General features: G+C 42.5%; 1 protein-coding gene across 1 annotated transcript in view; it reads left to right on the top strand.

Moving 5' to 3' along the window:
• CELSR2 (cadherin EGF LAG seven-pass G-type receptor 2) overlaps nucleotides 1–14,037 on the top strand; it is a 104,038-nt gene that overhangs the window by 20,051 nt on the left and 69,950 nt on the right. The gene's annotated exons all lie outside the window — the stretch shown is intronic.

The following is a 14,037-nucleotide window of genomic DNA, read 5'->3' as shown; positions in this document are numbered from 1 at the left end:
CTCCTCTTTTCAAGGTGGACCCAATGGTTATCTTGGGTGGTTGGCGCTAGTCCAGAACCTGAGTGTTCTTCGCTTCCCAGGATGATGGCTCATATCAACAACTGGCATAAAAAGGCATTTGTCAGCAGGGTTCACCTGGTCCAGCCCTTGGTGCCTGCTGCAACTTAGGCCACCAGTGGTGGTGCTCCTGTAGTCACCAGCTACTTCTGCCCTTGCTTACCCACCAACAGTTGCCCATTATAGTTTTACTACCCAGTTAGCATTACTGTAGTCTTGCCCGCTCCACCTGTCCCCAGCTTCTCACTTTACCCCATTACTGTTTTGCCCTACAATATGTGGGCCTTTCCAGCATTAGTTCCTCCTTTAGCCTTATATGCAGGCTTGGTGCTAACTCAGTATCTGTAGTGTTTGTAACCTGTTGCCATGGGATGGCAGGGTGAGGGTAGCTTTGTTGTAGCAGATAATCTTCTGTTCAGTGTTTCTTTCTTCTTCATCTTCTTTTTCACAAAGAGGTGTGTGTTGCTGGTGACACTGGTGACATTTGTGATTATCTCATGAGAATTGAAATAACAAGCTTGAAACGAAACAGGGATTTCCCACATTTAAAGAAAAATATTTTTTAAAAAATCAGCCCAAGAATGTTTAAGAATGCTGTTTCCTGCTGTGAGCAATTTTTGTGACTTGAATAATTTACAGTTAATAATTCAAGAATCTATAACTCATTAATTTGTTAATGTGCAATTAATTCACAGTGTTTAAATTTGTAATATAGAGCTTCCTTTAACTTTAATGTAGTCTTTAATATCTTACAATCCTTTGCTTGTGAAGTCACAAATCAGGAATCAACAGCTTACAAAAGAGCTATAACCTTTGCTTGTGCCATACCAGACTGGTTTGCATGTCCATTTTCAGCCATGATGGGTGAAATGAGGCACCAAGGTTTGTGGCATGTGCTGGGTGCCTATTCCATAACCAGGCTTCCACTCATAGATTATTTTGTTGTTTGGATATGGCAAGGGTAGGTTGTTAGGATGGCTAAGGAATGACCCAGAAACCATGTTCTACATTGTATTATTTTCAATTTCATTTCTATATCGCCTGTAGCCTAGGCTGTCTGGGCAGTTTGCAACAAAGATTGTTTTGATAGGTTTTTGGAGGCTGGTGGATGGCAGGGATTTGGAACATATTGCTTTTTGCCATGTTCAACAAAGTTTTTGTGAAAAGAATTGATTGGTTGTATTCTGCCACCTGATAGGGCTTGTATCATCATCACTTCCACATTGCATGTATGTTCTGCCTTCCTTCTTCTTGTGAGGAACCGAAGGTGGCTTACATAGTTCCATTTTACATTTACCAACATCTTTGTGAGGTAGGCTAGGCTGAGAGTGAGTGACTGGTCCAAAGTTACCCAGTGAGCTTTATGGCTAAGTGGGGACTAGAACTGCGATCTCCTGGGTCCCCAGTTCAATACTCTGTCCATCACACTATACTTCAGTGCATGGCGCTTTGAATCTTCAGGGTTCTTTTCCCATCAGTTTGTGTCGGGTATTATATTCATATTTTGATATTAAAATCAAAGGTCTTAATGTATTTTTGTAAAGAAGCAGTGAGGCCAGGAAAGTGGTGAGCATTTGTTTTCATGGCAAGCTCCAATCTTCACTTGGCGATAACCCTACCTTTGTGTTACAATTTTGTCTACTGTATTGGCCTAGCATACGGAAATTAATTTTAATGGATCACATTTTTCTGATGGATGCAGATGTCTTTGCAAGAAATTGATGTCTGTGGAATGTGGTATGAATCAAAAGCCCCTAGTAAGTCTTAAATGTGCTGATTAAAGCAAATATTTTTCTGCTCTGTTTTGTGCCACTGTTTTGAGGGGCAAATTACCTTTGACCTGTCGTCACCACTTTGCTTCTCTTTTGTTTTATTCCATTAACTTACAGTCTTCTGGTTTTGAATGGCATTCCTTCCATTTCTTAAATACAAAGCATTTCCATTGTTTATAATAAACTGAAGCTTCCGGAGAGTCACAGGAAGGTTATAGTAGCTCAAGATAGTTAAGAGTGGCAAGTCAAATAATCCTCATCAATTTTCAGAATGGTGTCATGTCTAGAGTAATGATGTTGGGTGTGGGAGACCTTTGTTTCTATCCACATGTTGATTCCCTTAGAGAGAAGAGGAACACCATTGGTTATGTGAGAAGCTGAGCCTGTAGCCTGATTTGGCATGCAGGATAGGAGACATCTTGCAGTGAAAGATGGAATTAGGAGAAGTCTCAGACAGTTCCAGAGAATTTTCTGGGGTAGGAAAGGGGTTAAAGTAGTTACAAAATGACCCAGTCAATGTGAGCTTTCATTGCTTAAAGCTGCAATGCTTTGTACATTCATAAGGGAGTAAATCCCATTGAACATAGCTGGACTTACTTCTGAGTGAACATGAAATAGGATTGTGTTGTTAGACATAGAATCATAGTGTTGAAAAGTTTCTCAAAGGTCATCCAGTCCATCTTTCCTCTGATGCAGAAAATCTGCTGCCAAAGAATCTCTAATATGTGGCTATCCAGCCTCTGTTTAGAAAGCTCTGAAAGGCAGAGTCCACTACCTTCTGGGGCAGTCTATTTCACTGTCAGATGGCCCATACTATCAGGAATTATATTGCTGTGCCTTGGTTTGAAGTGCTCAATAATTTGTGATTAGGGCACTGTCTTCTTAAAAACACTAAAATATATAGTAGGTATATTATTTTTCTGTCTAGATATTTAAGGACTAGAAAGTTGTCTAGTCTGCTTGACAGCAAACTTCTGCTAAACAATTCATAACCTTGCATATTCCGACACAATCAGATGTTGGTCTGATCAAAGATACCACCTACACTATTTTATATTTGTCTCTTACTCTCTTTTGAAGGTATTGCTTATATTGAAGAGATGTGATAGCTTAATGGCCATGATATGACAGAAGGACTTGTGGAAGGAGTATGGCAAGGTCTTTCTCATACTGCTGCTCAGATTGGCTTTACTGACCCTCTGTAGCAGCAACCAACAGTAACCTCGTCGCCATAGGCTGTCTGCCTTGTACCTGCGCAAAGACTTGTATGGAGATGATGTGTCACCTGAGACCAAGAAGAAACTGTTGCAGCCTTGGAAGGGAAACTCTGTAGTACTGAGAGAATTCCTACTAAGAGCCGTCAGTGATCTCAAAGTACTACTGATCCCTTACTGAGACCTCACTTCCACTTCTGTGAGATGTTGACTGTGCAGACATGGCTCTTGAGCCGTGCATCCATGCAGTGGGTGATTCCCAGGAATGTGACCAGCCCAGTTTCTGTGTGAGCACCCCATCAGTTATGGCTGGATAATTGATTATGGCCAGAGGATGGCTGGCTGGCTTGAGGGTGCTGTGTGCGTGCTTGCGCCTGCCTGCCTGCCTGCCTGCCTTCCTTCCTGTGAGGAGGCCCATATTTAGTTGTGTATTTATTATCCTACCTCTTTACCTGCAAGGAGCCAAAAGCATCTTGCACAATCTTCCTCTCCCTCTCCATTTTATCCTCATGAAAATGCTGTGAAGTAGGCTAGGTTGAGAGTCAGCAATTGGCCCAAATCCACCCAGTGAGATTCATGGCTGAATAAGGACCAAAACCTGGGTCTCCACAGTCCCAGTCCAACATTCTACCTGCTGTGCTACACTGACTCGCCAAATATGTAGACATCTTGTCAGCTGACAGGTGAGATGCTGTTTCCGAGCTGCTCTCCAGGTCATCAGTGTGAGATATGCTGATTGTGATTTTTCCACCATGCTCCTTTTGCTCTCTGTGTCTCCAGGAAAAAAGTGCAGCTTTACTAGATGCTTTGTTAGTTGTTGTTGCTATGGAGACACTGAGGCCATGGTGAAGCAGCCATCTTTTCCTAGAAGGAGGGGGTAGCATTGTGGGAGAGAATTCGACTCCACCATTGTTCTCTGTTTACAACACAGTTCATCAGAAGCTCTTCTTGTGGGCCACAGGCAGAGTGCTAGTTCCCTGGGTGAGGGCAACTACAAGGGGGTGAGAGTTTAGTGCAATTCACCATCAGATGCTTTCAGATATTCCAGGGGAGAGGACGATAGAAAGCTGACTTTTCAATCCAAGTAAGAATCAGTCCTCGTACGTACTAGGGCAGGATGGGAGTTGTCATATGACCTATGCTAGTGCGATTATTTGCTGTGATGAATATCCTAGCTGCCTCTTCAGTGGCCTGCTGCCCTTGAGGAAACAGACGTGTGCAGCATTGTGTTCATTCTTAGCACACCTCACACCTCCAGAGGCTTCTGTCCCCGAACCAGTTGGGATGGCTGATCAGGCTACTCAATAGGTAGGTAAAAGCACCTCCATGCTCTGCCCTGCATTAGTATGGCAAGTGGAAGGTCTTCCTCATTGACAAGTGTCAAGTGGTTGGGTCTGTGCCAGGTCAGGGAGCTCCCAAGAGCACCTGAATGTATTAGTAGCATTAGGTAGGTACAAAATTAATTCCTCCTCGATTTTGTTAAGGCAGCACTCCCCAACTTGGCACCTTTCAGATGCTTTGGACTATAAGTCCCATCAGCCCCAGCCACCATAACCTATGGATGAGAATTATGGAACTTGTAGTCTAACACATCCCATGAGTACCTGATAGGAGAAAGCTGATCTACTCCTTTGCGTGTCCCAGGTGGCCAAGAACTTCACCTGTTTGTCATAAAAAGATGTCAATAGGCTTTCTAGGGTACCTTGTGAATTATGCAGGCTGGGAAAGTGCAGGAGGGAAAGGAGGGAGTTTCTCATCTCTGTCCAGGTGGTGCACATTCTGTGTCCCACATGGGAAAGAAGCTCTCCTTTTTTCCCCTTTTGTGTTAGAAATATTTATGAAATGCTGTTTTCAGAGGGCAACAGAGCTTAATTACCATTGGTGTTATTATTATAATTAACTCTGTTTTGGCTTAGCATAGTTATTACAGTGTTGAAGTGTTTAAACACCAGCCAAAATTCACTGGTGGCCTCCACTTTTACCAGGTTGCTGGTTGTGTATATACAATTGCCAGGTGAATGGCTGAGATTTTCCATACTGCCAGTGGAAAAGTTTGCTTCTGCAGGGGAAGACTGAAGCTCTAGACACTGTGCAAATGGTACCAACATAGGGAACACACATTTCCTAGGATGGGACATTTAGTCACTGAAAATGACTATTCTGCAGTAGGTTATCACAGCCATAGCTGAGAGTGTTTGCCACTGTTTCTCTTACCTTGTTATGTACGCATGTCGAATCAGACTGAAGAAATATTTCCATAGGTAGGCAGACTGCTACAGCTCTTACCATGTGTGTTTGAGGAGGTCCCATCTCTGGTGAATTGATCACAGTGACCTTTGCAGTGGGTTGTTTCTGGCTGTGACTGCTGCCAAGGTTGACTGCTGTTTTCCTCCACCTACTGGAATCCACAGGTTTCTTGGCATGGTTCTTGTCACAGCTTGCTGTTGGGTCCCTTTACTGACCTTTTCCTCAGGTGCCAGGTTGCAGCTTTCTGCTGAAGGGCCCTTGCCCAAATCTGAACATTTCAGTGAACTCTAGGGCGTGACTTAGGGGTTGCAAATTCATTTTTTTAAAATAAGACATCACCTTTCAGTGCTGCTCTTGCTGAGTACTGCCCCAGTCATGCACATAGGTATGCCTCAGCATCAGTTCCCATCTAGAAGAGTCTCTTAAAACCCATGGCTCTCTGAATCAGTGATCCATAATCTCAAGATTCCTACGTCTTCACCCAGGCTGCTTGACCCCTCCACCCAGAGCATGAGCCTTTAAATTTTTTGTTTACTTTTGGTCATGCATTATCTGAAAGGCTGTTTCTCTTAGTTCCCTCTGATTGCCTTCTAGATTTGACAATTTGAAGCTGCCTCAGTAATCACAATGATTACATTTCTTTTAAAGATTCACAGCTCCAGAAACCTAACATCAGGAGATAAACATTACAAGATTTGTGGTTAAATTGAGAGCAATATCAACACTGGAAGAACTTTTCTTGTGACAAATGAAAATGGTAAACATTCATTCAAAAGGCAAACAAACAAAATCTCATTTGTATCATTCCTGTACTTGACTCAGAAGTAATATTGGTATAAGAACATATATGCTAACTTCCAGAGGGACTGATAGTCATATTAATTTGTCTCAGCAAAAATAGTGGAATTGTGTGGCACCTTGACAACTAACTGATCTATGGTAGCATAAGCTTTTGCAGATTAGGCTCTACCATTAGATGTTTCTTATTGTTCCGCCACTACAGGACAGCATACAAAGTATGAACCTTGCCTGGATTATAAACAGTTAAGAAACTATCTTAGATCAAGTTAGCCTAATACCCTTTGTACTGTTTTTCCCCTTTGTGACTTAAGTTTCAACTAGAAATGTATGACAACAATTCTGTGTGTGTTTGTGTATCTCTCTCTGTGTGTAGGGCTGTGTGTGTATTTATCCCACACAAATCCATTAAAAACAAATTTTTATTGTGACTCACATCACAGTAATTATTTGCTAAAAGCCTGTTACTTGCATGGCAATACTGAAAGGATACATTTTAAGTTATAAACAGCAAATATTTTACTTGACAAAGCAATCAGTTCAGATACCTAAGGAAAGAGATGGATGCAGTGACCCTAAAGCTGCTAGGATTCAGAGCCTTGCCTTTGTTTGATGGAATGGTCCAGCCTATCGTCAGCTCGTGAACCTTCGGGGATCATCTAACAGCAGTATGAAACTCTAGCTACAGAATTTGTCCTTTGCTACAAATGATACATATTTATCATCCCTATCACTTTTCATGGGATACCCTTTATGTTTAAATTATTTACTAATTATTAAACATATATCCTGCCTTTCTTCCTCCAATGAACTAAGTTAGCATACATGATCCTCCTCTCCATTTTATCCTCACAACAATTCAATGAGGTAGGCTAGACTGAGAGTCAGTGGCTATCCCAAAAATACCCAGAAAGCTTCATGGCTGATGAGTGTTGACGAGAACTCAGGGTTTTCACATCCCAGTCCAACACTTCAGCAATTTTATTTATGCTACTTTATGGCATTTTTATCCCATCCTCCCAAGGTGGCTTACAAAGATATTCTTATGATAGTACCTGCGTGCAGGCTTACAGTCTTGATATGAAAGGAAAGGGGACTGGGGAAGGAGAAGAGGAAAGGGAAAAAACAAACAATTCAGGCTCTAGATTTGTGGTTGCAAAATTCAACCAGTTATGCAGACAGTGGAAGGACTGTTGCTTCCTTTCTGCCTGATGGCCTCAATGGTGACAGTATAGGCAGTTATATTTTAGAAGATACTCATCCATAAGGAGCTCTGTGTGAGGTTCACTGGCCTCCAAAACTGCTGAAACTTCCTCATGTCCAAATCTTCTATTCCGCTCCACTGTCAAAACCACCATCACTATATTATTGTGCTACAGGCAGAAAACAGTTGAAAATAAGTGGCTGCAAAGAAGACTGTATTCATTTTGAGACCCATAAGAACAAAAACTTGAAGCAGGAATTAACTTAATGAGGTATGATGTCACCTCCAAAATGCACAAGAATGTCGAGGAGGATGGCTTAACTAGTTGGCACTTTATCCCAATGTATATGCTCACGTAATTGAAAACAAGCTGATTTCTTGCTGTAGGTGGTTCTTCCCAACTTCAGCAGCTTTAGGGCTAAACTAGTCATGAGAGTGGCATTTCTATGTGCGTAAGCCAGCATTTGCAATTATCATGTAGAAACTGGGAAGCAAAAGAAACATACCTATGAGGACTGATGAGACCTCTGCCCATTGCTGCAACTGTCTTCCTTGCAGTCATTCATCTCAAGCATTTTTACCCCAGCTGGACTCATTTCCAGTATTGGAACTTGGCTTGGGGGGAAACATACATGGAAAGCCAAGGGAAGAGTTCAGTGCCCCTTAGCCATGTACCCCTTTCACTATTCTAATCATTCAGTGTCATTGTAGTCAGTCTGGGTTTCAGCACTCAGATCTGCCTCTACCTCTGCTTCATCTCTTTTGACGCTTGTTCTCATTCCCTTTTGGATTTTTTGGCTAAATGGTGACAGGATTTCTTCCTCATTCAATTTCTATGGCAGTGGAATGAGCTTTATTAGGATTCACACGATTAATTTCCTGGATGGCATTAAACAGTTGCTAAATGTGGCCTGCCTTCAGGGTTCTGAAGTTTCTGGTGGGTAGATTCTTTTGCTTCCCTTGTTGGATTTGAATAGCTGGGCTCATTTAATTCCTGTATTTATTATTTATTTTATTTATTTTATTTAGACAGCTTATATGCCGCCCCCTTCGCATAAGCCTCAGGGCGGCTTGCAATCATTAAAATCCCGCATATAAATACAAAAAAACAACGAAAAAACATAGAATAAATAAAATACATAAAATAAAATAGTGGAAACAGCCTGGTCAGTTTAAAATCAATAAATAAACCTTAACAATTAAAATAGCATTTAAATAAAAAGGTCTTGGCCTGGCGTCGAAAAACAAATAACAACGGCGCCAGGCAGACCTCTCTGGGGAGCGCATTCCATAGGCTGGGTGCCACCGCAGAGATTTGTCAGAGGTATTTGTCAGAGATTTTTGGTTGTGGCCATCTCTGCTCTGCCAGAAACTCTAGCCCCTCAGCTTCTGGAGTCCACTTTCCGTCTTTGAAGAAGCATCATCTTCATCTCAGTGGGTCAGATATTTAGACCCCTAGAAATGAGCATCATTCTTTAATACGAGGCTAAAGTTCCAATTCTGTACCCAATTACCAGGGTGGCCAGTTTGGTGTTCAGGAAATGTATGGCCAGAATAAGGACAAAAGTAGGTACAAATCTGCACAGCCTGTATACACACTAATGTGTGTGCATGGATGCAGTCCTAGAAATAATTGCTATTATTTTATTACTAGAATTTAAAAGGGAATATGGTACAGTACGAAAGACAGTGAAAAGGGAACTGTGTGTCTGCCCAGTCTTGTCCAGTTGTTAACATTTGCAGAGCAAGCTAAAGGCCCCTCCCTCCTCTCTTGATTTTTTAAAAATCTGAAAACTAGGCTTAGGCTGGACAGAGGATGTCCTTCAAACAGAGGATGCCTTCTGATAAATGACTTTTCTCTGTAAAATTGAAAATATGCACAGCCCACCATATACTTGGGAATGAGTCTCATTGAACTGAGTGGAGAGCAGGGAAATACCTTCATTAGGACTGCCCAAAATATGACAAAATAGGGAGCAATCTTTTGAGCTCTTCAGGATGAATTTAACCTACAGTCTCATTCTGGAAAATTTGAAAGGTTGTATTTTGTAATATTTTCTTTGGTTCTAATAAACATATTACCCTCCTGTGGATTTGGGGACTTTTCTTAGGAAGCGATATGGCTCCCTTTGTTTTTTGTGAGCTGAATGATACATCCGAGTGGACATGTGCAGGATTGCACTGTAATAATAGAGGAGGTGATTTGCACTTGGGCCTAAAAACCCACATGGCGACTAGTTCTGAAGTATCAGCTTGGCAGGGGAACCAATTTCATGTCCAGCACTGTGATTATGTCCCAGTGCAGTTATACCTCTTGTCAAGGCTCCAATAGCTGCTGCTTATGTGTTCTCTGTTTTGCAGCATATGTGGTTAAATCTGAAAAACTGAAGTTTCTCTAATTGATGTGGGGGAAGTAGGGAGCACTGGGACACTTTCCCAAGGGAATTCCTCAGTTTGGGAGTGTAATGGAGAGTTACCAATCACCGCTCTTGGCATCCGCTCAACCAGTGGATTCCTGCCATTGCTCAGATTATGGCAGTTAATTATTGACTGCATTTGACTGAACTGGATGGCTGAACAGACCAGCTGCAGCCCACTGTGAAAGTGCTGGGTGCGTGGGGGGCAGAGAAACCTACCTATAGTATCTGGGGTAGCCAATATGTGGATTTTTTATTAACTGCTGTCAGAGAGGAAGGGTTGGCAGACCTGAGTATTCCTCTTTTTGTTGCTCTGAATTTGTTGGCATCTTATTTGATTTTCTCAGCCCTTTTGGTTTTGCTTTTGGCTTCATATGGTGAGGGGAAGGCGGTGAAATTAAATGAACAGATAAGAGACCAGAAATCTGGAGTAGTGCACTGAAGCTGGGGTGTGTGTGTCTGTGTCTGTGTGTGTGTGTGTGTGTGTGGTGGGAGAGAATGGCCTTGCATTCATTCATTTAATAGAGTATGGAATCAACCGTTCTGAAATTGCATGCAGTAGACAGTTCATAGCTTCTATAGAAACAGCTTTATTCCATCTTGTATTTGCCAGGCTTTTGTGTTGATGCCATCATTCCTGTTGCTGTTACTATTCAGCATTTATAATTTTATCAGGTTTACTTCATATATTTTGCAGAATTATGTAAGCAGAAGGAAAAACCCCAGCCATGAGGTGTTCATCTGCTGAGGGAGAGGGGTGGGGGAGTGGGTGGGAAGAGAAAGACCACTTGCTTTTAAGAATAAATGCTGCCTGACTTGGGGGGGTTACTGTTTTAGTAAGGACATTTTAGGAGCCTGGGATAGCCCAGAAAGCTTATTTTCCGTCACTAATGTAGGGGTCATACTGGTGGGGTGGGGTAGTGGGAAGGATAGTTGGGGGGGTTAGTGGAAAGCGACATTCCATTCTAATTTCAAATCATTCCAAATATTGCGCCCCACACCTAGATCTCAGTGGATGCATTGTGCCTGCCCCGACAGAGTCTGTTGAGTGCGTTACTGTTTATGGAATTGCTGTTCCTGTGTGTATGGAATGTTGTTTCCTGGTAGCATGCCAGTTCAGTGCAGTATTGCAAAGCGCCTTCAGTTCCCAGTGGCAGTTACCGGGTGGCTCCAGCCCTTTGGCCTAGGTTTCCTCTTCTGCTTCCTGACCCAGCGGTTTACTTGTTTTTCCACTTTCTCTTTGCTAGAGCCAAGGCACTGGAGAGAACCAGGAGCCATCCTTCCTGCCTTTGTTTGCTTGTGTTACCTGTTCCACTCTTACGGATACATCCTTTTGGGTGCTTCACTTTTCATTGAATCTGACTGCAGCCTCTGGATGTTGCAGTAAGCCTCCATTCCAAAATGGTTCCCAAATATAAACCCACAACTTCCACTGTAACACAATAGTTTCCATTCTGTTTAGAAACACCAGAAGAATGTAAACTTTGTGCACTAATTATGTCTCTAATATAGAAGGATGAGAAAGGTTTTACTGAAACATTTTTCATGTGCAGGAAGAGCTTGCAGCAATAATCCTATGATTATCATCTGTTTAGATCCTTATACATTCCTATGTATGTATGTTTGTTTATTTGTATGCTGCCTAATTGGCCTCTCAAAGCAGGTTAGAATATAAAACAAAGAGGAAGCCACAAACCTGAAAGCGTCAACACATACATATAACAAAACCAGACAGTAATAACTGGTAAACACGAAATGAACATTAGGCAATGTCTGGTGATCTTTGCAGAGTGCTCAAAAAGACTTTCTAAAGAGGAAGGGGGTTTGAAAGATTTGTGAAAGTCAAGACAGCAATGGGGTGAGCTCAGGTGAGTCTCAAGGGCTGGATGCCACAGATAAAAGGGCCCAGGCCTTGCTTTCAGCATCCAGGTATCCCAAGATGGGGGATATGCAACAGAGCTTCTTCCCCAGCTGATCTTTAGGGAGACTATGAAACCAGAAGTATGGCTTTAGATACATGGATCTTAGGTCTTTCAAGGTCGATATCAGCACTTTGAACTGAACCCAGAAACCAGCTGATAAGTCAGTATAGTTTATTCAGGATGGGTGAAGCAGAGTTCCCCAAGGCAACCTCTGCAGTGAGTCTGACTGTTAAATTTTGGACTAATTGCAATTCCAAGCTCGATTCAAAATCAGACCCACATGGAACAAATATTCTTATTCTTAATATTGCATTTCTATACTGCCCATAGCTGAAGCTCTCTGGGTGGTTCACAGCATTTAAGTCACCCATCCAGATTTCAGCCGGAAGCTCCTACCAAGCAGTGCCACCAATACCCAACACTGGCAGGTAGCTCAGAACAATCCCATGAGCCAGTTTGGTGTAATGGTTTGACTACTGGACTGGGACTTGGGAGACCTGGATTCTAGTTCCACCTTGGGCCATGAAACTCATAGGGTGTGTTTGGGCAAGTAACAGACTCTCAGCCCAACCTACCTCACAGGGTTGTTAGGAAGATAAAATGGGAGGGACATGTAAGCTGCCTTGAGTTCCCAGTAAGAGGAAAAATATATAAATATAATAACAAAAATACTTGCTGGTATGACAGGCAGGCAAGAAGCTCAGGAGAAACCACAAGGGCAGTTGCATTTCTTTTGTCTGTCCCACACTGAAGGTTGTACAAGGCATGGCCAAGACAGATTCTGACCCACAAGCAGCTCTGAAACTGATCAGTAAGAAAGGTTTAGAAATGGATTTTTTAGGACAGGGTTTGGATGCAAATGAGGGTTGAGTTACACCCTGATTTTGTCTCTGGTTTTGCCACAGAGGAGCTGCAGGCACACAGCTTCTGTGTCCCCTACCTCAGTGCTCTGTTAATGATTTTGAATTCTTGCAGAAGGGAGGGGGTCCTCAGGTCCTCTAGCAGGAGGAGCCTCATTAACAAGGTGGCAGTCAGAGAATGGGAGTGGGTCACAATAGTTGGCCTTGCACAGCAAGAGGGAACACAGGAGCTTGACACCTCTGCTGACAGGCATCATTGACTGTGCTGTAAAGTGGCAAATGAATGGTGGAAAAGCTTTTCAGATGCCACATCATGGTTGCAAACAGTAAATGTTGCCTATTATTTGGAAGCACTCTTTGGGGAATTTGGTATTTTTTGAATCCCTGTATTATGCTGTTGGTGAGAAATAGTTATGAACAAATACAGCCCTATACTAAGGCTAAAAATATTTGCTTCTGAGGGCAGTATTCCTGTTTCCCAAGGGAAAAAACTGACTTAACAGAGTACCTACACTTCAACAACAAGGAAGCCAAAGGAATCTTTCTGGGAAGAGAATTCTAGTAACCAGGTTCTGTCTTAATCTCAACTAGCCATACCACTTAAGGAGCTGGGATGTAGACCAAGGACTCTGATCCTGAGCTCAGTGGGCAGGCATTATGGTGTAGGAGGAGGCAAGCTTTCCAATATCAAATTTAGGGCTTTAAAGGTAAGAACAAACACTTCAGACTGTGTCCAGAAATGAACAATCTGGAAGCCAGTGCAGTTGAAACAAAACGAAGCAACATGATTATCAAAGAGGACTCCAGATATCAGTGTGGCTGCTACAGTTTGAATCAGCTGAAGTTTCCAAATGGTTTTCCAAGTTACAGAGTGCCTCATACCGCAAGTTACAGAAAACCAAGTTGGATGTGGCTAAGGACATGCAGCAGTGTTCCTGGCTTTGGCCAGGATGGGATGCCACTTGCAATCTGGATAGCTATGGTTAGCCCATATCATCAGAAGGACTGTGAAAGACTAAGAATGGGACAGTGTCAGAAGGCATATGTGGGAAGGGGTGACCATCTCATAATCCTCTATATAGATTTGGAATTTAGTAGTCAAGCATCCAACTGAATTTATGAGGTATTTACCCTCCAGGAGCCATTTGGACTTTAGTATCTACCTCATTCATGTTGATAAGGGTACAGAAAAATCTTTGATCGTCTAAGATTAATAATGCTGAAGTTGGCACTGTACTATACTACACAGAAGGAGTGAAAAGGTCAGTCAGTTATGCATCTTTGTCTTTTCCTTTGCCTTTACCATTTGCCTTTACTTCAATCATATAATGCTGAAGCTTGCTTCACTCCAGAAGTACTTTAGATGTTCTGGGTAGCCTCTACAGTCCATTCCAGGAGTGCAGAATCTTAGGCCTGCGGTCAAATCTGGTCATTTGGGGTTTCCCAGAAGGTGACTCACCTTTCTCTGACCACCAGTCACTGGGTGGTTTTCTGGCATTTGTGCATTTTCCTGCATTCTGAATGGTTGAAATGCCTCTCCTAAGGC

The sequence above is a fragment of the Varanus komodoensis genome, unplaced genomic scaffold (genome assembly GCF_004798865.1).
Source record: "Varanus komodoensis strain SLA01 unplaced genomic scaffold, ASM479886v1 scaffold1, whole genome shotgun sequence".
In the NCBI taxonomy this organism is placed as follows: domain Eukaryota; kingdom Metazoa; phylum Chordata; class Lepidosauria; order Squamata; family Varanidae; genus Varanus; species Varanus komodoensis.
Note: the sequence above shows the minus strand (reverse complement) of the source record. Positions and strands in the feature narration are given on the sequence as shown.